Genomic DNA, 23,904 nt, shown 5'->3' on the forward strand with positions numbered 1-23,904 from the left:
AGATTAATAAAAAAGAAAAGAGAGAATAACCAAATTGATGCAATAAAAAATGATAAAGGGGATATCACCACAGATTCCACAGAAATTCAAACCATCATCAGAGATTATTACAAATAACTATATGCACATAAACTAATAAACCTGGAAGAAATGGATAAATTCCTGGACACTTGCCTCCTCCCAAGCCTAAACCAGGAAGAAGCCGAAACCCTGAATAGACCAATAACAAGCTCTGAAGTTGAGGCAGCAATTAAGAGCCTACCAACCAAAAAAAAAGCCCAGGCTCAGATGGGTTCACAGCTGAATTCTACCAGACATACAAAGAGGAGCTGGTACCACTCCTTCTGAAACTATTCCAAACAATCCAAAAAGAGGGAATCCTTCCCAAATCATTTTATGACACCAACATCATCCTGATTCCAAAACTCAGCAGAGACTCAACAAGAAAAGAAAACTTCAGGCCAATATCCATGATGAACATAGATGCAAAAATCTTCAATAAAATACTGACAAGCCGATTGTAACAGCACATCAAAAAGCTTATCCACCATGATCAAGTAGGCTTCATCCCGGGGATGCAAGGCTGGTTCAACATACGCAAATCTATAAACGTAATTCACCACATAAACAGAACCAAAGACAAAAACCACTTGATTATCTCAATTGATGCAGGGAAGGCCTTTGACAAAATTCAACAGCCCTTTATGCTAAAAACCCTCTATAAACTAGGTATTGAAGGAACATATATCAAAATAATAAAAGCTATTTACGACAAACCAACAGCCAATATCATACTGAATGGCAAAAACTGGAAGCATTCCCTTTGAAATCGGGAACTAGAAAAGGATGCCCTCTCTTACCACTCCTATACAAAATAGTACTGGAAGTTCTAGCCAGAGCAATCAGGCAAGAAAAAGAAATAACGGGTATTCAAATAGGAAAGGAGGAAGTCAAATTGTCTCTATTTGCAGATGACATGATTGTATATCTAGAAGACCCCACCGTCTCAGTCCCAAATCTCTTGAAACTGGTAAGCAACTTCAGCAAAGTCTCAGGATACAAAATCAATGTGCAAAAATCAGAACCATTCCTATACACTAATAACAGACTTAAAGAGAGCCAAATCAAGAATGAACTGTCATTCACAATTGCTACAAAGAGAATAAAATGTCTAGGAATATAACTAACAAGGAACATAAATGACCTCTTCAAGGAGAACTACAAACCACTGCTCAACGAAATAAGAGAGGACACAAACAGATGGAGAAACATTCCATGTTCATGGTTAGGAAGAATCAATATCGTTAAAATGGCCATACTACCCAAAGTAATTTACAGATTCAACACTATTCCCATCAAGCTACCAATGACCTTCTTCACAGAACTGGAAAAAACCACCTTAAACTTTGTATGGAACCAAAAGAGAGCCCACATAGCCAAGTCAATTCTAAGCAAAAAGAACAAAGCAGAAGGCATCACACTACTGAACTTCAAACTATACTACAAGTCTACAGTAATCAAAACAGCATGGTACTGGTACCAAAACAGAGATATAGACCAATGGAACAGAACAGAGGCCTCAGAGACAACACAACATATCTACAACCATCTGATCTTTGACAAACCTGAAAAAAACAAGCAATGGGGAAAGGATTCCCTGTTTAATAAATGGTGTTGGGAAAACTGGCCAGCCATGTGGAGAAAGCAGAAACTGGACCCCTTCCTGACACCTTACACTAAAATTAACTCCAGATGGATTAAAGACTTAAACATAAGACCTAACACCATAAAAACCCTGGAAGAAAATCTAGGCAAAACCATTCAGGACATAGGCGTAGGCAAGGACTTCATGACCAAAACACCAAAAGCATTGGCAACAAAAGCCAAAATAGACAAATGGGACCTAATCAAACTCCACAGCTTCTACACAGTAAAAGAAACAGTCATTAGAGTGAATCAGCAACCAACAGAATGGGAAAAAATTTTTGCAGTTTACCCATCTGGCAAAGGGCTGATATCCAGAATTTACAAAGAACTAAAACAGCTCTACAAGAAAAAAAACAAACAAGCCCATTCAAAAGTGGGCGAAGGATATGAACAGACACTTTACAAAAGAAGACATACATAAGGCCAACAAACATACGAAAAAATGCTCATCATCACTGGTCATTAGAGAAATGCAAATCAAAACTACATTGAGATACCATCTCATGCCAGTTAGAATGGCGATCATTAAAAAATCTGGAGACAACAGATGCTGGAGAGGATGTGGAGAAATAGGAACACTTTTTGGTGGGAGTGTAAATTAGTTCAACCATTGTGGAAGTCAGTGTGGCGATTCCTTAAGGACTTAGAAATAGAAATTCCATTTGACCCAGCAATCCCATTACTGGGTATGTATCCAAAGGATTATAAATCGTTCTACTATAAGGACACATGCACACGAATGTTCATTGCAGCACAGTTTACAAGAGCAAAGACCTGGAACCAACCCAAATGCCCATCAATGATAGACTGGACAGGGAAAATGTGGTACATATACACCATGGAATATTACACAGCCATCAAAAACGATGAGTTCGTGTCCTTTGTAGGGACATGGATGTAACTGGAAACCATCATTCTCAACAAACTGACACAAGAGCAGAAAATCAAACACCGCATGTTCCCACTCATAGGCAGGTGTTGAACAATGAGAACACATGGACACATGGAGGGGAGCACTACACACTGGGGTCTGTTGGGGGAAATTGGGGAGGGACAGTGAGGGGTGGGGAGTTGGGGACTGATAGCATGGGGAGAAATACCAAATACAGGTGAAGGGGAGGAAGGCAGCAAATCACACTGCCATGTGTGTACCTATGCAACAATCTTGCATGTTCTTCACATGTACCCCAAAACCTAAAATGCAATAAAAAAATAAAATAAAATAAAAATAAAAATAAAAATAAAAGTTGCCCAGGAGTGGAAATTGATTTTGATCATTGTTCACTGTAATAAGAGCTCTGGTCTGACATGCAGGAGCTGGGCAAGCTTGGGGAAAGTTACTTCTCTTCTGCAGCATCACAGCCACTGCAAAGTTAAGTCCACATTTCTTGGCACTCACTAATTATTAATTACTCTCTGTAACACAAACTCCATTTTTATGTGTCTTATATTTTTAAGCAACATTCAGAGTTTTGTGCCTTCTCCCAATTATACTTTAAATATTAATACAAGTATCAAGGTGTAAAATCTCAAAACAGCGAGGATGTTTTAGTTATTATTTTCAGCTTTATTGGAGTATAATTAACAAATAAACATTGCATATATTCAAGGTGTACAGTGTGATGTTTTGGTATATGCATACATTGTGAAATGATTGTGACTAAATGTAGTTATCTCAAAACACCAGAATGTTTTTGTAATTTTCCTATAAGCATTAACATGGTAGAAATTACAGAGGATAAAAGTGCCTCATTCCATGCAATCAAGGACTTTTGGGGGCAGATTTATTCTTTATCATTGACATCATTGGGAGTGAGATGTGAGGAAGAGATGATGGCAGTGATGGACTTCAATCAAGATTCCATCATAGGGCACCCTGGAGGGACTTGGGGAATAATCTTTTGTTCAATGTCTTCTACAAATGCCTCCTTGAAAATACTGGACCAAAATCTCCATTCAATCGCTCCCTCACAAGAGACCAGCATAACTTCTTGAGATCCCATGAAATACTGGGTACCATGTGGGCATGAACACACAATGGTGAAGGACTGGGCATGGTCCAGCCCTGGGGAGTTTGGAATCTGGTATAGATGCTGAGCCAGCCACACACAGCAAGCCAATCACTGTGAAAACAGGTTTTGCAAAAGGGGAAGAGTTTATTCAGGAGGCAGCCAAGCAAGGAGGTAGGAGAATACCTTTCAAATCCACTTCCTCAAAGATGGGGTTTCAGGGATATTTATGGGATGGAGGAGCAAGGTGGTCCCAGCCATGGGGAAAGGTGATTGCATTGGGGGAAAATGAGGTTGTCAGTGGTGTGCACAAGCATAGTCGGGGTTCATGGCTCTTCATAGGCTGCATGTTCAGAAGATGGTAAGGTTACCATGATCCAAGGGAGGAGCCTTTGGCACTCTCATGGTCAAAAGGTTACCTCATGGGCATTCGTGCAAGCCTGTTTGTAGGGTCAGTGGTTCCAACCAGTTTGGACTGGACAAGATCTTCCCCCTAGTTCCTGAAGCAACTTCAAGCAACCATTACCATAGTGGCATACAGTCACAGATGTTATCTCTACAGAGGCTAATGGGGGTCTAATTATGTATTGTTTGGCTACGTGACTTAGCTATACAGATTTTAAGATCAACTATAAGCGAGCAACTAAAAGCAAGTAAGGCACTTAAGTTTGAAGTGTTAATTGGGTTAGCCATTGGTTTCAGTAAAATTCAGTGTTCTGGAGAGGACAGCTGAGCAAAAGGTGAGCATGAGTTCCAGTGGGAGAGCCAGGGAGAGAGAAGGAGAGATGGCCCACAGAAGCCTGCCCACATCTCCCGAGCCTTGTGGGCCAGCCTGAGGAGTTAGGGTTCCCAGCGAGGGGAGATGGGATCTGCCCTGCGTTTTGATAGAACCTCTCTGGCTGCTGCCTCACTAGGGAGGCTCTGTAGCAATTCAGGTGAAAGAATGGTGGCATGTGTACCAGGAGAGAAATAAAGGAGGTGGCCAGATGTGGACAGATTTTGGATACATTTTAAGTTCAAACAACAGGATTTGCTACCTTACAATGGAGCTAATGATATTAGCTCACAAGGTTTCAAGGGGGATAAAACGAGAAACTTCATTTAACCATTTTGGCACAGTTTGAGCTCTTTTCATGAAAATGCATATGTGCTTTAGTAATCAATGCATTTTTTCTTTCTTTCTTTTTTTTTTTTTTTGAGTCGGAGTCTCATTCTGTTGCCAGGCTGGAGTGCAGTGGTACGATCTCTACTCACTGCAATCTTTGCCTCCTGGGTTCAAGTGATTCTCCTGCCTCAGCCTCCCAAGTAGCTGGGATTACAAGTGTGTGCCACCATGCCCAGCTAATTTTCACCATGTTGGCCAGGATGGTCTCGAACTACTGACCTTGTGATCCACCCACCTCCACCCTCCAAAGTGCTGGGATTATAGGCGTGAGCCAGCGCACCTGGCCAATCAATGCATTTTTAAAACGATTTAGGATATAAGTGCTGGGCGCGGTGGCTCAAGCCTATAATCCAGCACTTTGGGAGGCCGAGGCAGGTGGATCACAAGGTCAAGAGATCGAGACCATCCTGGTCAACATGGTGAAACCCCGTCTCTACTAAAAATACAAAACATTAGCTGGGCATGGTGGTGCATGCCTGTAATCCCAGCTACTCAGGAGGTTGAGGCAGGAGAATTGCCTGAACCCAGGAGGCGGAGGTTGCGGTGAGCCGAGATCGCGCCATTGCACTCCAGCCTGGGTAACAGGAGTGAAACTCCGTCTCAAAAACAAACAAACAAACAAACAAACAAAAAAAAACACACACACACACACAAAAAAAAACAATTTAGGATATAAAATGGTCTGTCATTTAAGGAAGCAATTATTCAAGTCATTCTCTATAACTTCTATGCCTTATTCTGTGATTAACTTGGGAGCTGTCCCAAATCCTGTCCAGGCTTCCGCTGCTTCCCCCAGGGCTGCAGCTAGCACCTACCGCCCCTGCAGGCCCATCCAGGCTCCAGATACCAAGCCCACCAAGCCGGGCTGGAGCGGCACAGCCGCTTACCATACCGGTAATGATGCTGGCACGCCGGAGGCGGGGCAGCATCAGCTCTCCCCAGTGTTTGCTCCAAGAGTCTCCCTGCGGGGCACTCCCATCAGCCCCACTCCAGTCTGTTCTCCTGCCCTTAGCGCCTTTACGAGGCGGTGAGTGCCGGGAGGGGTGTGAGGGATTGACAAGCCGCCGCAGGAGGCGGTTGTCGTCCAGCAGGAGCGAACCCACCGGCATCCGTTGCCACCAAGCGGGGACCAAGGGCCAGGGAGCGGGAGGGGGTCTCCTATCCTCTGCGCAACGCTGAGTTCCGCCCCTTGCGTGCGGAAGGTGGGCTGTGACCTGGGCCGCCTTCATCTGGAACTGAGGCCGCGGCTTCGCCAAGGTTGATGGCCCCAGGAGCAGAGAGGTTTATTTATAAAAGAGATTAAGTGGAAACTATGGATCAAGTGGCTTCCAGGCATCAGGAACCATGGGAAATCCCCAACATTCCTTGTCTGATGTCATCCCTACCTTGGCCAGTGAGACCTCTGATCAGGACAGGGTACGGTATGGTAAGTTTCTGGTTCTCTGATCCTTCCTTCCTTCCTCCCTCCCTCCTCCCTTCCTTCCCCTCTTCCTCTCCCCTCGCCCCTCCCCCTCCCTCTTTTTCTACAGGGTTTCCCTCTGTTGCCCAGGCTGGAGTGCAGTGGTGTGATGTATGCTCAGTGCAACCTCAGCCTTCCTTTCCCCGCTCAAGCCCCTGGAGCAGCTGGGACTACAGTTGTGCATCCCTATGCCCGGCTAATTTTTATTTTTTGTAGAGATGGGTTTTCACCATATTGCCCAGGCTGGTCTCAAACTCCTGGCCTCAAGCAATTCTCCCGACTCGCCTCCCAAAGTGCTGGGAGTACATGCATGAGCCACCAGGCCTAGCAACTTTCAGCTTTTCATTTCCTCCTTGTTTTCCAGGTAGAAGTCAGGGCCACATTCTTTCTTTCTGCAGTTTGCCTATAATATATTTAGGTATATTTCTGTTTTGGCTTGGTTTATTTCATTTTGTTTTGGCATTTGTCCTGCTCAATGTTCTGTGAGCTTCCTGGATCCCAGGTTTGGTGTCTGACACTAATTTGGGGAAATTCTCATTCATCATTGGTTCATCTATTCTGCTCCTTTTTCTCCAGCTGCTATTCACGTCTCATGTATGTTATACCTACTGTAATTATCTCACAGTTCTTGAATATTCTGTCCCTTTTCCCTGTCTTTTTTCTTTTCTTCTGGGTTTTAGGAGTTCCTATTGACATGTCCTCAAGCTCAGTGATTCTTTCCTCAGCTGTGTCCAGTTTATTAACGAGACCAAAGACATTCTTCACTTCAGTTAGTGTTTGAACTCTAGCATTTCGTTTTTATTTTTTTCTTAGAATTATCATCTCTCTGTACATCACCACCTGTTCTTGCATGCTGTCTACATTTTCATGAGGGCCTTAGCGTATCATTCAGAGTTGTTTCAAATTCATGGTTTGTTAATTGTACCATCCCTGACATATCTGAATTTGGTTCTAATGCTTGTGCTGTCTCTCTAAACCGTGCATTTTGCTTTTTAGTGTGCCTTGTAATGTTTTTGTTGTTGTTGAACAAGAAAATCATATACCACTAGGTAAAAGGAACTCTGGTAAATAGGCCCTTTGTGATGTGGCATTAAAGTGTGGGGGAGGAGGAGTGTCCCATAGCTTTCATGATTGGGTCTCAGTCTTTTTTTTTTTTTTTGAGATGGAATTCTTGTTCTGTCACCACCCAGGCTGGAGTGCAGCTGCACCATCTCGGCTCACTGCAACCTCCACCTCCAGGATTCAAGTGATTCTCCTGCCTTAGCCTCCCAGGTAGTTGGGACTCCAGACATGTGCAACCATGCCCGGCTGTTTTTGTATTTTTAGTGGAGACAGGGTTGTGCCATGTTGTCCAGGGTGGTCTCAAACTCCTGACCTTAGGTGATCCAACTGCCTCAGCCTCCCAAAGTGCTGGGATTACAGGCTCGAGCCACTTCGACCAGCCCAGGTCTATCTTTTAGTGAGCCTGTGCCCTTGGGCTATGAACTTTACCACTGCTTTTCAGTTTCTTTCCACCCTTGGGTGGGACAGGAGGACTAGAGGGGGCTGGAGCTAGGTATTTCTCTTCCCCCAGGTCAGTTAGCTCTAGTAAACTAGTTTCTCTTGAGGACAAACCAGATGAAGAGCGGAATGTTCTTGTGTGTTTCAAAATGGCTACATTTCCCCTCCCCTACTGTAATTAGGAGGGGATTATTCTGTGACCTTCACTGAGAACCTGGTAGAACTGGAGGCAAAACACCTTACAGTGTGGGGCGCCTTTTAACTGAGGTCTCCTGGAGGTTTCAACTCTCATACTTGTCTATGGGGAGCCTCCAGCAGTTCTTCAGTTACTGTTTCGTCTTCCGGCCCTGGCATTGGTGCCCATGAGTTTCTGCTCTGGTAAGTAAGTCCTGATTCTTTGTGTCTGCCTGTCTCTCATACTTCGGCGGCAGTGGTTTGCCCTGTGACCTCTTTTCTCTGGATCCAAGAAGAGTTGCTGGTTTTTTTCAGTCTGTTCAGCTTTTTACTTGTTAGGACCAAGTGATGACTTCCAAGCTCCTTCTGTGCTGGCCAGAAACTGGACGTCTGACCACAGGCATTCTCCCTAGTCCAGGCAAGGCCTCAGCACTAAGGGACAGACATCAGGAGGGCCGGGGTGGGGTGAGCAGGGCCCTGGGATAATGGGAGCATCAGCTGGACCTACCTCCCTCAGGCCAGAGCTTTAACAGGGTTTCTTGGCACGAATATGTGAGGAGGGGTATGCAAGAGGGTTTTTCATATTTTTTTGGCAAGGTTTTACAAGTAGGCTTCCCATGAGCTTGTCTATTTCCTTCTCCATGCCATGACCCTGGAGGAATTTGTTATGAGGGGAGGATTCTTGTCTTTCTGTTTATGCTCATATCACAAGCCCCAGCCCAGTGCCTGATATGGAGGAGGAAATCAATGTCAGGTCAACTATGATGCTGATGCTAAAATATATAACCAAAAAATTTTTTTTTGAAAAACTAGAAATGGAAACAAGAACACACAGGATCCTAGAATAAGAATGCATAGATTGGGCATGGTGGCTCATGCTTATAATCCCAACACTTTGGGAGGCTGAAGTGGATGGATTGTTTGAGCCCAGGAGTTCAAGACCAGCCTGGGCAACATAGGAAGCCTCATCTTTACAAAAACTACAAAAATTAGCCAGGTGTGGTGGCACACGCCTCTAGTCCCAAGTACTTGGGGGTGCTGAGGTGGGAGGATCATGGGAGACTGGAAGGCAGAGGCTGCAGTGAGCTGTGATGGCACCACTGCACTCCAACCAGGGTAACAGAATGAGATCCTGTCTCAGTAATAATAATAATAATAAAGCATTGTTGGATTATTCTTGCCAGAGGCCACCTGAAACCTACCTGTAACTCTTCAAATTGGGTTTATTCCTTGTTGCGGTGAGGAAGAACTCCCCACAGGAACTGTGGGGTATCTCAGTAAAAGGGCATCAGAGGAGACTCACTACAAGGTTAGGACTCTTGTTAGTAACCTTGGGGAGCATTGAAGGACGCAGGGCTTTGCTTAGGCTACCTGCTCTTGAGAGGCAGGGCTGATTCTACAGTGGGTGTGGTGATAAATCCTGTCCAGGAGGGTACAGACCAGAGCGACTCAAATTAGTCAGGGGAAGGATTTGTGGTATTAACATTTTTGTGGCTTGCACAGTGACCCTGTTTCTGTTGGTGCTCAGACAAGACTACAGAGTATCTTTTTTTTTTTTCTCATTTCATCCTAATTACAGAGTGGCATTGTCTGGTGTTGGTGTCCTGTGGAATGTTTCATGTTCCACAGGAGTGCACCAAAGCCTACCCGAGAGCTTGGCTGAGAGTGCCAGGCCAGTTTTGAATTGTCAGGCGTGCTTTTCTCTTTCCCAATATTTTTCAGCATGATGAATATTAAAATAATGTGCTTACTATTTAGAGAAGAAGACCTCTTTTTAAACAAAAAAACTGTGGAGAGACAAAATCTCACTGTGTTGCCTACGCTGGTCTCAAGCTCCTGGCCTCAAGCAGTTCTCCCGCCTCGGCCTCCCCAGTAGCTGGGACTACTGGGGGAGTCTCAGTGTGCTACCAAGCCCAGCTAATTTTTATTTTTTGTACAGATGGGGGTGTGGCAGTCTCCCTATGTTGCCCAGGCTAGTCTTGAACCCCTGGCCTACAGCAATACTTCTGTCTTGGCCTCCCAAAGTGCTGGAATTTCAAGTGTGAGCCACTGCACCCAGCCAGAAACAGACCTCTTATAGAGAATAAGGAGTTTACAGTAAGAACGTAAACTGAGGCATACGTTCACCTTCAGTTGATAGGTAAAGATCATTCTAAATGAATGAGCTAAATGATCATTTCTAAATTAACAAATCACAAAGATTGGTACTGTTTATCAAAATATCCATGCATTAAACAGAGAGAAAAGCCCAATCATCAGACATTATGTCAAGCAAGAGCTAAGGAAAGTAGAAAACAAAGTTTTTTTGTTTTGCAACCTCTTCCCAGCCCCCGTGGCTGGCTTCTTGGCCTTGGCCATCAGCCCTCGCATCTCTTCAAGGCCTCTACTTGGTGATGTCCATCCCACCCTCTCTCTCATGCCCTACTCTTGCTCTCCTTGTAATGGGCCCACCTTTCTCCAAGAGCATACACCTCATCCTGCATTCCAGGTAAATGCCCAAGGGACCTTGTTTCCCTTGCCTTTATATCACCTTCCCCTTACTGGATGCAGAGCCCTGTGGCCTCTGCTGACTAGCAGGGGCAGTGGGAATCTTCCCCAGCAGTTTTTCTTGGGGCAGAAAAGTCACCAATGGAGGGGAGGGAAGAAAACGGGAAGGGAGGGTCCTTTCCTTGGAGTTTGACATCCAGTAATTCTCTGACCTCAAGCCCATTGTCTGGCCCTGGCAGCTCCTGAGATTTTCTTATTCTTGTTCTGAAACTCCGTGCAGCAGGTTTCACAATACATAAGGAAATAAGAGCCCTTAGCACTGATTCCCCAGGGCCGACACAGGCAGGAGTCCTTGTAACTCAAAGAGCAGCAGCTGGTGGGGCTAGGTAAGGCCATTGTGGAGGGGAAGACTGGATTTGGAGGTCAGGGAGCTTCGTGTTATATTGCGGCTGGAAAACGGGTGCAAATGGAGAGCTGAGGGGGCTGAAAGAAGCAATAATCTGCTCCAGAAAAGTGATAGGAGGATCATGTGCCACTCACTGAGTCTTCACTGGGAGGCACACAGTATCCTCACTCGCACTTGCCAGAGACCGAGGCACCACATCCGGACCTCTGTCAAGCAGGGCTGCCCTTTGACCTTGTTCTTTCTTCCCTAGCTACACTCCTGCACCCCTCTGCCCACCCACAGCTCCCCAGAACTCTGAGGAAGCCTGAAGTGGTGATGACTCTCAGCCCCTCCCTCTCCTTGCAGCTTCTAACACAGTCCACCTGAGTCAGACTCGCCCAGGCCCTGTTACACTTGCGGGTTCCAGGACTCCACCCCAGACCGCCTGAGTAAGTGTCTGGGTGCAGCCTGGGATCCGTGTGTAAGATGAGGTCTCGTGTGATTTGGATGTGCCCTAAGTGTGAAGACTAGGCTTGACTGCCGCCTGCTGCAGGGGCTTCCCAAGCTCTGCTCGCCCTGGCTGTTCCCTCCCATCACCTGTCCTGGAGCCTTGCCTACTGAATTTCTGTCTCTCTGTGGCTGGGAGCTCCTTGACAGCAGCTGCATCTTGGTGCTCAGTGGCTGGCACTCAGTGGGCCTTGAGTCAATGTTCGCTTTTCCTGCCTGTGCCCACGGCAAATGCCTGGTGTGTGGGAGGTGGGGAGTGAGCTGGTGAGGGAGCACAAGTAGCTGTATTTGTAACTGGTCAACTCACACAGTGGCTCAGGGCCCTGCTGGAGGGGGCCCATCTCATCCCACAGTCTGAAGGAGATGTGGAGCCTGCAAATAAAACATGTCAGTGACAGCCCTTACGGGGGGACAGGGTCAGATTGGAGAAGCATAGGCTAAACACAGATCCCAGGCTGTACCCAGACACTTATTCAGGCAGTCTGGGGTGAAGTACTGGAACCTGCAGGTGTAACAGGGCCTGGGCGAGCTGACTGTGGCGAGGTGGACTGTGTTAGAAGCTGTAGGATTTGAGTACATACTCCACTTGAGCCAAGGGACAGGCCCTTTGCTGTGCCTCAGATAGAATTGTCAAACTCCCCAGTGTAAATCTGGGTGGCATTGACCAGCATCCATCCTGAATGGTTTTGGGATGAGGTGATGGCCATTCTGCTTTATTCTACAGAGGCCTAAGGTGGCAGAGACCCGTCAAACTCTGGGAAATGGCACATCAAAGTGAATTTAGCCTGAGGTGGGCTGGGAGACCAGGGTGGAGGGGAGCTTGTGCTGCAATCCTGGTATAAATGACGGTGTCTTGGACCAGGCGATAAGAAGTGGCCTCCTGGAATATTTGGAAGGTAAAGCTGGCAGAATTTGCTGACAAAGGCATTAAGGATGACACGAAGGCTGTGTGTGTCCTGAGCAATGGGAAGAGTGATGTGAGTTACTGTTACCCACAAGGGTGAGCAGCAGGCTGGTTGGGGGAGGGGCAGCAGGGCCTATTTGTGTGCAGGTTAGGCTTGCAACACTGCTTAGACATCCTAGTTACTCTTGCTACCCTCTCCAAGCCAGTAACCCCTGTTGCCTATGCCTGAGAAATGACCTGTCTGTCTCCCCACATACAGTCAGTTCATGTTCTAATTTCTGTATTCTGAGAGTGCTCAAAAGTCTGGTTCGAATTGCAGGTGTGGCCAGTCTTCTGTGGTCTCCTATTGCCCTTTAGGGAAAGCCTGGCCTCCTTCTTGTGATTCACAAACCTCCTTAGCCCGGCCTTGCTGTGATTTCAGGTTCTTGCTGTACTTTCTTGCCTCCCCAGCACTGACTGCATTTCCTTGACCCTGGTGCTTCCTCCACCTTGAGCTAACTCCTCGTTCTTCAGGACTCTCATCCTCCCAGGACTCTCTCTGTCCCCACTGGGTCCTCCACTCAGGTAGGGGTCATATCACATTGTGCACCCTTTACCACCCCCCCTCCCCCGGGTTTGAACCCACAGGCTTCTGCTATTTCAGCAGTTGCTGTCTTCATTCCCTGCCAGGCCAGGAGACCCAGAGGGCCCTCGTCTATGTTCACACCGGATCCTTGGCCCCCAGCACAGGGCCTGACGCTTCCTAGGCTTTGGGAACACAAGTTAAGTTCTCAGACAGATGAATTTGCCAAGTACCTGCTGCTAGGTGAAGCCTCTTCTCTGAAGGTAGGATCCGAGTTGTCCACCAGGGCCTCTGCTGTGTCTGAGATCTGGGTGAGGCCAGCAACACTCTGTCTACCCTGCCAGGTACTTCAGAGCTGTTTGAGCTGCCACATGGCTCCCTGCCATCCCTCACCCCTTTGCAATCAGAATCACTGCCATGTTTCTCTCAGAATTCTGCAGTGACTCCCTCTTCCCATAGTTCTGGAACTATTTATGAGTGGCTATGAGTATGGGGCCATGGGATCCTAGCCCTCCTTTCTAAGCTTTTGGAAACGTGCTTTCCTCAAATCTTTTTTTTAAAGAAAATAAACTTTATTTTCTAGATCACTTTTGGGTTTACAGAAAATTGAGCTGACAGTACAGAAAGTTCCTATTTACCTTTTCTTTCTCCAACTCCCAGCTTTCCATTTTTTTTTTTTTTTTTTTTTTTTTTTTTTTAAGACGGAGTTTTTCGCTCTTGTTACCCAGGCTGGAGTGCAATGGCACGATCTCGGCTCACCGCAACCTCCGCCTCCTGGGTTCAGGCAATTCTACTGCCTCAGCCTCCTGAGTAGCTGGGACTATAGACACGCGCCACCATGCCCAGCTAATTTTTTGTAGTTTTAGTAGAGACGGGGTTTCACCATGTTGACCAGGATGGTCTCGATCTCTTGATCTTGTGATCCACCCGCCTCGGCCTCCCAAAGTGCTGGGATTACAGGCTTGAGCCACCACGCCCGGCCCAGCTTTCTATTACTAACATCTTGAATTAGTGTGGTACTTTTGTTACAACTGATGAACCTGTCTTGATAAGCTAGTACTAACTAAACTCTGTGGTTTACATTAGAATTTATTCTTTTTGTTACCAAGTCTTTTGTTAAGTGCAAAATGCCATGTATCCATCATTATAGTATCATACAGAATAGTTCCAGTGCTTAGAATATCCCTTGCACTTTACCTGTTAATGCCTCCATTTCCCCTAAACCCTACTATTTCCATAATTTTGCCTTTTCCAGTATTTCATATAATTGAAACTATACTGTATGCAGTTCTTAGACTGGCTTCTTTCCCTTAGTAACATGCATTTAAGGTTCCTCCCTGTCTTTTTGTAACTTAATAGGTAATTAATTTTATTGCCAAATAGTATTTCATTATATGAATATAGCACAATGTGTTGAATCATTCGCTTTTTGAAGGGTATCTTGGTTGCGTCCAGTTTTTTACAATTATGAATAAAGCATTCATTTTCAGATGCTTGTGTTTCAACTCATTTGAGTAAATACCTAGGAGCATAGTTGCTGGACCATATGGTAAGGCTTTGTTTAGCTGTGTAAAAAGCTGTTAAACTGTCTTTCAAGGTGACTGTCACTTGCCCCATATTCTTGTCAATATTTGGTGTTTGTCATTGTTTTAGATTTTAATCATTTTAACATGTAGTGAAATCTCATTGTTCTTATTTGCAATTCTTTAATAATGAATAATGTCAAGCATTTTTTTTTTAATTTGAGACAGAGACTCACTCTATTGCCAGGCTGGAGTGCAGTGGTGGGATCTCGGCACACTGCAACCTCTGCCTCCCAGGTTCAAGCAATTCTCCTGCCTTGGTCTCCCAAGTAGCTGGAATTACAGGCACATGCCACCATGCCCAGCTATTTTTGTATTTTTAGTAGAGACAGGGTTTCACCATTTTGGTCAGGCTCGTCTTGAACTACTGACCTTGTGATCCACCCGCCTCGGCCTCCCAAAGTGCTAGGCTTACAGATGTGAGCCACCATGCCCAGCCATCAGGCATCTTTTCATATGTTTATTTGCCATCTTTACATTTTCTTTGGTGAGATGTCTCTTCAGATCTTTTGATCATTTATTTTTATTTTTTGAGACAGAGTCTTACTCTGTTGTCTAAGCTGGAGAGCAGTGGTGTAATCATAGCTCATTGTAGCCTCCAATTCCTGGGCTCAAGTGATCCTCCCTACACAGCCTCCCAGGTAGCTGTGACTACAGCCATGTGCCACCATGCCCAGCTAATTTTTTATTTTTATTTTTGTACACCTGGGGTCTCGCTGTGTTGTGCAGACAAGTCTCAAATTCCCGGCTTCAAGCAATCCTCCCGCCTCAGCCTCCTAAAGTGCTGGGATTATAGGTGTGAGCTTCTGCAACAGCCTGTATATTTTTAAGTTTAATTGTTTGTTTTCTTATTGTTCAGATTTTTTGTTTTTGTTTTATTTTTTGAGACAGAGTCTTGCTCTTTTGCCTAGGTTGAAGTACAGTGGCATATCATGGCTTGCAGTAGCTTCCAGCTCCTGGTTCAAGTGTTCCTCAGGCCTCAGCCTCCTGAGTAGCCAGGCAAGTGTCACCACACACAGCACATTTTTGTGTTTTGTTTTTTGAAACAAAGTCTCACTCTGTTGCCCAGGCTGGAGTGCAGTGGCATGATCTTGGCTCACTGCAACCTCCACCTCCCAGGTTCAAGTGATTCTCTTGCCTTAGCCTCCTGAGTAGCTGGGATTACAGACACCTGCCACCACACCTGGCTAATTTTTGTATTTTCAGTAGAGACAAGGTTTTATCATATTGACCAGGCTGGTCTCGAACTCCTGACCTCAGGTGACCCACCCACCTCAACTTCCCAAAGTGACACAGCACATTAAAAAAAAAAATTTTCTCCCCATGTTACTCAGGCTGATCTTGAACTCCTGGGCTCAAATGAATCTTCCATCTCAGCCTCCCAAAGTGCGGGGATTGCTGGTAAATGAATACAAGTCCCTTATTAGCTATGTATTCAGCAAATATTCTCTCTGAATATGTGTCTTGTCATTCCACTTTCTTAACAATGTCTTTACAGAGCAAAAGTTTTTAATTTCAACGAATTCCAACATACCAGTTTTTCTTCATTGATCATGGATTATGCTTTAAAAATCCTCCCAAGATTTTCCCCGGGTTGTCTTCTAAAAGCTTTGCATGTGAAATTTAGGTCCATAATCAATTTTGAGTTAATTTTTGTGAGAGGTTTAAGATCAGTGTCTAGATTCATATTTTTTCCCTTTTGTTGTATGCATGCCTAAACATTCCAGCATCATTTGTTGAAAAGATCGTATATTATCTGTTGAATTGCTTTTAATTCCTGAAAATATCAGTTAATTATATTTTTGTGGATCTGTGTGTTCTCTATTCTTCTTCATTGATGTGGTTATCTATTCTATCGCCAACACTATACTTTCTTGATTATTATAGCTTTATAGTAAGGCTTTAGGTAGTATTAGTCTTCCAACTTGTTTCTTCTTCAATATTGTATTGACTATCCTGGGTCTTTTGTCTTTTCATATAATTTTTAGAATCAGTTTATAAATAAATCAGTTTTAAAATAACCTGCTGGGATTTTGATTGGATTACATTGAATCTATAGATGAAATTAGGAAGAACTGAAGTCTTTAAAAGATTGAGGTTTCCTATTCATGAACATGGAATATCTTTTCATTTATTTAGAACTTCTTTGATTTCATTAGATTTCTTTATATAGACCATGTACCCATTTTGTTGATGTATTACTAAGTACTTTTTAAGTGCTAATGTAAATGTTATTGTGTTTTTTATTTTAAATCCCAATTGTTTATTGCTGGCATGTAGGAAAGCAATTGACTTTTGTTTATCAATTTTGTATCCTGTATTTTAAAACTTATGATCTTTAAGATGGAGAGCAACCCTTCAATGATTAGGAGAGACAAGATAGAAATAAAGATTTTATTACTTACAGGTTCTGGAATTACATGACGTGGTTGGAGGCCCCCTACACAGAGGTTATGTTAGAGAGTACAGACAGGGAGAAAGAGTGCAGAAATTAGCAATATATATTGGAGAATACGGCATGGGTGGTTTTAAGTTCATGGGCAAATCCCTGAATGATCCATTTAAAGGAAGCAGTGGAAAAGTGGGGAGCCCAGTCTACTAGGCAGAAGAGATACCGCCAAGCTTTTTATACCCAGCCACTGGCTTGGACCACTTGGGTGTGGTGTTCTACTTCTAATACCGGGGCAGTAACCTACACTGTGTCATTACCACTGAAATTGACCATGTAATGTCTAAGCATTAGACCTTGTGCCTTGTCATGGGTGCTATTTGAGTAGCAGAAACACAAAAGGCTACAGGAGAAATCTGAGTCAGGTACCTAGTAAGGCATCTGATGGGCATAATTAAACAGATAAGCAGTCCAAAGGTACTCAATATGAATTGGAATCTCATGTGCAGCCATCCACCCCAATACATAGAGTATGCAGGGCTAGTCGGTGGGCTGTATGTAGCTGTCCTATATGGAGGTCGGCACCAGGAGGCAGTTGTATAAGGCAGATATCTGGATTTACCACCTTGAGGACCTGGGAGGAGGTGTACAACCTGAAAACTGTCAAGGGTGACTGAGCTCTCCTTCTGGCATAGGAAAGCTAAACCTCCCTTAAAAGTGGGAGCTGAGGCAACATAAAATTATGATAATTTACTAAATTGTAATCTTGCTATAATCTGGCCAGGCACAGTGGTTGATGCCTGTAATCCCAGCACTTTGGGTGACCAAGGTGGGTGGATCACCTGCAGGGACTTCGTAACCAGCCTGGCCAACATGGTTAAATCTGGTCCCTACTAAAATTACAAAAATTTGGTGGCACATTCCTGTAATCCCAGCTACTCTGAAGGCTGAGGCAGGAGAATCACTCAAACCCAGGAAGCAGAGTTTCAGTGAGCCAAGACCAAGCCACTGCCCTCCAGCCTGAGCAATAGAACGAGACTCCATTTAAAAAAAACCTTGCTATAATTACTTATTAGTTCAGGAGTTTTGGGTCAATACTTTGGAATTTTCTACATAGACAATCATGTCATTTGTGAAGGAAAACAGTTTCTTTTCTTTACCCCTAATCTGTATAGCTTTAATTTCCTTTTAAAAATCTTCTTGCATTAGTTAGGACTTCCAGTACAATGTTGAATACGAATGGTGGTAGGGTACATCCTTGCTCCTGATCTTAAGGAGAGAACACCTAGTTTCTCACCAAGAATTAAGTATGATGTTAGCTATATTTTTTTTCTGTAGATGTTTCTCTGTGTGTGTGTGCCTTTTTAGAGATGGAATCCATCTGTGTTGCCCACGCTGATCTCAAACTCCTGGCCTCAAGCAATCCTTCTGCCGTGGCCTCCCAAAGTGCTGGGATTATAGGAATGAGCCAGCACCCTGGCCTATAAATGTTATTTATCAAATTGAGGACATTCCCCTCTATCCTAGTTTGCTGAGAGTTTGTATCATACCTGGGTGTTGAATTTTGTCAAATGCTTTTCTGCATCTACTTATGTGATTATATGATTTTTCTTGCTTAACCTGTTGATGGCATGAATTACATAGTTTTTTGTTTGTTTGTTTTGAGACAGGGACTTACTCTGTCGTCCAGGCTGGAATGCAGTGGCACTATCAGGACTCACTGCAGCCTCAGACTCCAGGGCTCAAGACATCCTCCTGCTTCAGCCCCCTGAGTAGCTGGGACTACAGGGATATGCCACCATGCCTGGCTAATTTTTTGTATTTTTAGTAGAGATGGGGTTTTGCCATGTTGCCTAGACAGGTCTCAAACTACTGGACCCAGGTGATCTACCTGTCTCAGTCCCCAAAGTGCTGGGATTACATATGTGAGCCACCACACCCAGCCTTAAATTGATTTTTTAAAAATGTGAACCAGCCTTGCATACCTGTAATAAATATTACTTGGTTGTGATATATAATTCTTCTTATACATTGTTGGATTCAATTACTAATACTTTGCTGCAGGTTATTCCATACGCTCATGAAAAGGTAATGATCTGTAGATTTCCTTTTTTGTAATGTTTTTACCTGGTTTTGGTATTAGGGTAATGCTCCCTTCCTAGAATGAGTTAGAGATATTATCTTTCCTTCTGTTCACTGGAAGAAATTGTACAGAATTGGTACAATTTATTCCCTAAATGATTGGTAGGATTTACCACTGGGCCTGATGCTGTCTGTTTTTGAAGTTTATTAAATACTAATTTTATTTATTTATTTATTTTGGAGACAGAGTCTCAATCTGTTGCCCATGCTGGAGTGCAGTTGTGATCTCAGCTCACTGCAACCTCTGCCTCATGAGTTCAAGCGATTCTCCTGCCTCAGCCTCCCAAGAAGCTGGTCATCTAAGTTATCAAATTTGTGACCATAGTTGTTGAGCATATTTTATTATACTTTCAATGTCCCTGAGATCAGTAGTAATGTCCCATTTTTCATTTCTAATATTAACAATTTATGTCTCTCTGTTTTTTTTTTGTTAGCCTAGCTATAAGTTACCAATTTTTTTGATTTTTTCAAAGAACCAATTTTTTTTTTTTTTTTTTTTTTTTTTTTTTTTTTTTTGCTATTTTGTCTTTCTGTTTTCAATTTCACTGATTTTTGTTTTAATTTTTATTATTTATTTTCTTCTGCTTGTTCTAGGCTTATAGTATGCTTCTTTCTCTAGTTTTCTAAGATGGAAGCTTAGATTATTGATTTAAGGTCTTTGTTCCTTTCTAATATAGGCATTCAATGCTATAAATTTTCCTTTTAGCACTGCTTTCACTATGTCCCATAAATTTTAATAAGTTCTATTTCCATATTCATTCAGGTCAAAACATTTTTTTTTTTTTTTTGAGATGGAGTTTCGCTCTTTTTACCCAGGCTGGAGTGCAATGGTGTCATCTCGGCTCACTGCAACCTCCGCCTCCTGGGTTCAAGAAATTCTCCTGCCCCAGCCTCCCAAATAGCTGGGACTACAGGCGTGCGCCACCATGCCCAGCTAATTTTTGTATTTTTTAATAGAGACGGGGTTTTACCATGTTGATCAGGATGGTCTCAATCTCTTGACCTCATGATCCACCCGCCTCGGCCTCCCAAAGTGCTGGGATTATAGGTGTGAGCCACCGAGCCCGGCCAAAACATTTTTAATTTATTCTGAGACTTTGACCTATGTATTATTTAGAAGTGTCTTATTTAATCTCCAAATATTGGAGAAACTTCCAGCTACCTTTCAGTTACTGATTTCTAGTTTTTAATCCATTGTGATGCAAGAGCATACTTTGCATAATATCTTTTCTTTTAAAATTTTTGAAGTGTCTTTTTGGCCCAGAATGTGATTTATCTTCTGAATATTCTATGTAAACTTGAAAATAATGTATAGTCTGCTGTCAGTGGATGAATATTCTGTAATTGTCAAGTTCAGTTATTTGATGATTGAGTTCAACTATGGTTGAGTTGTTTGAGATATTCTGTCTGCTTCTGCCTTATGTATTTGGACAATCTCTTGTTAGAGGAATACATATTAAGAATTGTGTGTTTTCAAGGAAATTGACCTTTTTGCTATGTCGTACTTCTATTTATCCCTGATAATTTTTGTTCTGAAGTCTGCCTTGTTTTGAATTCATGTGGCTATTCCAGGATTCTCTTTATTTGTGTTAGCATTATGTATTTTTATCCATCCCTTTATTCTTTATCTATCTGTGTCTTTATATGTAAAGTGGATTTCTTGCAGACAACATGTAGTTGAGTCTTGTTTTCTATTCTGTGAGTCTCTGCCTTTTAACTGGCATATTTGAACCATTTATATTTGAAGTGGTTATTGATATAGTTGGATTAATAGCTACCACATTTGTACCTTTTCATTCAATTGTTCTTCACTTCTTTTTTAAAAATTTTTCTCTCCTTCTGTCTTCAGGTTTTAACTGAACGCTTTGTATTATTTTATTTTCTCTCATCTCTTAGCATATCAATTATACTTCTTTTTAAAATAATTTAGGCTGGGTTTGGTGGCTCATGCCTACAGTTCCAACACTTTGGAAGGCTAAGGCAGGAGGATGGTTTGAACCCAGGAGTTCAAGACCATCCTGGGCAATACAGCAAGACCCTATCTCTATTTTTAAAAATTAATGGCTTCCTTAGGGTTTTCAGGATACTTTTGCAACTAATTTATGGCTAATTTTGCTTTGTTTATTTTTGAGATAGGGTCTTGTTCTGCCACCTGGACTTGAGTGTGGTGGTGCAATCAAAGCTCATTGCAGTCTTAAATTCCTGGGCTCAAGAAGCTCTTTCACCTCAGCCCCTCAAGTAGCCGAGATTATAGGTGCACACCACTGTGCCCAGCTAATTTTTTAAAAAACAATTTTTGTACAGATGGGGTTTCATTATGTTGCCCAGGATGGTCTCAAACTCCTGGGCTCATGTAGTCTTCCTGCTTTGGCCTTCCAAATTGCTGAGATTACAGGCATGAGCCACTGCACCTGGCTAGTTTACAAACAATTTAAGTCCATTCTCAAATCTACTTCATGGGTAGTGTGAGTACCTTATAACAGAAGTATTCACATTGCTATCATTCATTTAACTTATCCATAAAGTATTTACCCAGTACATTCTTGCTATTATTATTTTGAAGTTATCTATTAGTTCAATTAATAAGAAGAAAAATTAAGGTTTTATTTTGCTTTTGTTTATTCTTTATCTAACATACTTCCCTTCTTTAGGTAGCTCCAAGTTTCAGAACTATAACATTTTCCTTGTCTCTGAAGAACTTTTAACAACTCTTACAATACAGGTCTACTGGCAACGAATTCCCTCAGTTTTTGTTTGTGTGAGAAAGTCCTTAATTCGCCTTCATTTTCTAAAGATATTTATTTATTTTTTATTGTATATATTTCAGGTATACAGCATAATGTGTTCATATATACAAACATAGTGAAATGATTTCCTATAGTCAAGCAAATGAACGTATCTGTCATTTTACCTAGTTACATTTTACATAGTAAGAGCACATATAATCTACTCTTAGCAAATTTCCAGGAAACAATATTATTAACTATAGTCCTGATGCAGTCTGTTAGATATCCAGACTCATTTATTTTATATAACTGCAAGTTTATACCCTTTGACCAATGTCTCCCAATTTTCTCCCACCTCTCACCCCTGGTAACCACTTTTCTACTTTTCATTTCTATGTATTTGACTTCTTTTAAGATTCCACTTACAAATAAGATCATTTCATATTTTTATTTCTGTGTCTGATTTATTTCAGTTAGCATAAGGTCCTTCAGGTTCATCCATGTTGTGGCAAATGGCGTGTATCCTTCTCTTTTAAGGCTGAGTAATATTCACATGTATGTATCTCTCACAATTTCTTTCTTTCTTTTTTTTTTTTTTTTTTTTTTAAGATAGGGTTTCACCATGTTGGTCCGGCTGGTCTTGAACTCCTAACCTCAGGTGATCCACCTGCCTTGGCCTCCAAAGTGCTCGGATTACAGGCATGAGCCACCACGCCTGGCCATCTCACAATTTCTTTATCCATTCATCCACTGATGAGCCCGTAGGTTGTTTCTATACCTTGGCTATTGTGAGTGATGCTGCAGTGAACATGGGAACACAGATATGGCTACAAGATACTGGTTTCACTTCCTTTGGATATACATATAGCAGAGGGATCGCTGGGTCATCTGGTGGTTTGATATTTGATTTTTATGAAGAACCTCTATGCTGTTTCCCATAATGGCTATACCAATTTACATTCACACCAAGAGCATACAGGGGTTCCTTTTTCTCCACACCCTCACCAACTGTTATCTTCTACTTATTTATTCCTTTCTTTATTTTTAGAGAAAGCTCTGCTCTGTCACAAGCGCCAGAGTGTGGTGTCATCAAAGTTCACTGAAACCTTGAACTCCTGGGCGTAAGTGATCCTCCTGCCTCAGCTTTCTGAGTAGCTGTGACTACAGGTACACACCACCACATCTGGCTAATTATTATTTTTTATTTTTTGTAGAGATGGGGTCTCACTATGTCACTCAGACTGGTTTTGATCTCCTTCCCTCAAGTAATCCTCCCACCTCGGCTTCCCAAAGTGTTGGGATTACAAGTGTGAGCCACCACGCTTGGCCATCTTGTCTTTTTGATAATAGCCCTTCCGACAGGTATGAAGTGATGCTTCATTGTGGTTTTTATTTGCATTTCTGTTTCTCGGTGATTAGTGATGTTGAATACCTTTTCATATACCTGTTGGCCATTTGTATGTCTTCTTAGAAAAAATTATTCAGGTCCTTTGCCAGTTTTCTAATTCCTTTTTTTTTTCTATTAAGTTGTGTGGGTTCCTTGTATATTTTGGATATTAAGCCTTTATCTGATACATGGTTTGCAAATATTCTTTTCCAATCCATACACTGCCTTTTCATTTTGTTGCTTATTTCCTTTGCTATGCAGAATCCCTTTAGTTTGATGTGGTCCTACTTGTTTGTTTTGTTTTTGCTTTTATTGCCTGAGCTTTTGGTGTGATATCCAAAAACTCATTGCCAAGGCCAATATCAAAGAGCTTTTTACCTTTGTTTTCTTCTAGGGGCTTTACAGTGTCAGTTCTTAATTTAGATCTTTAATCCATTTTGAGTTGATTTTTGTATATGGTGAGAGATAAAGTCTAATCTCATTCTTTTGCGTGTGTATATACAGTTGTTTCAATATCATTTATTGAAGAGATTATCCTTTCTCCATTGTGAGTTCCTGGCATCTTTGTTGATAATCAATTGACTGTAAATACATACATTTATTTCAAGGTTCTCTAGTCAGTTCAATCTGTCTGTTTTTATGTCAGTACCCTGCTATTTTGATTACTACAGCTTTGTAGTATGTTTTGAAGTCAGGTAATATCATGCCTCTAACTTTGTTCTTTTTGTTTAAGATTCCTTTGCTTATTTGGGGTCTTTTGTGGTTCCATACGCATTTTAGGATTTTTTTCTATTTCTGTGAAGAATATTATTTGGATT

Source organism: Sapajus apella, unplaced genomic scaffold (assembly GCF_009761245.1).
Source record: "Sapajus apella isolate SASKATOON/1434 unplaced genomic scaffold, GSC_monkey_1.0 scaffold228, whole genome shotgun sequence".
Classification (NCBI taxonomy): domain Eukaryota; kingdom Metazoa; phylum Chordata; class Mammalia; order Primates; family Cebidae; genus Sapajus; species Sapajus apella.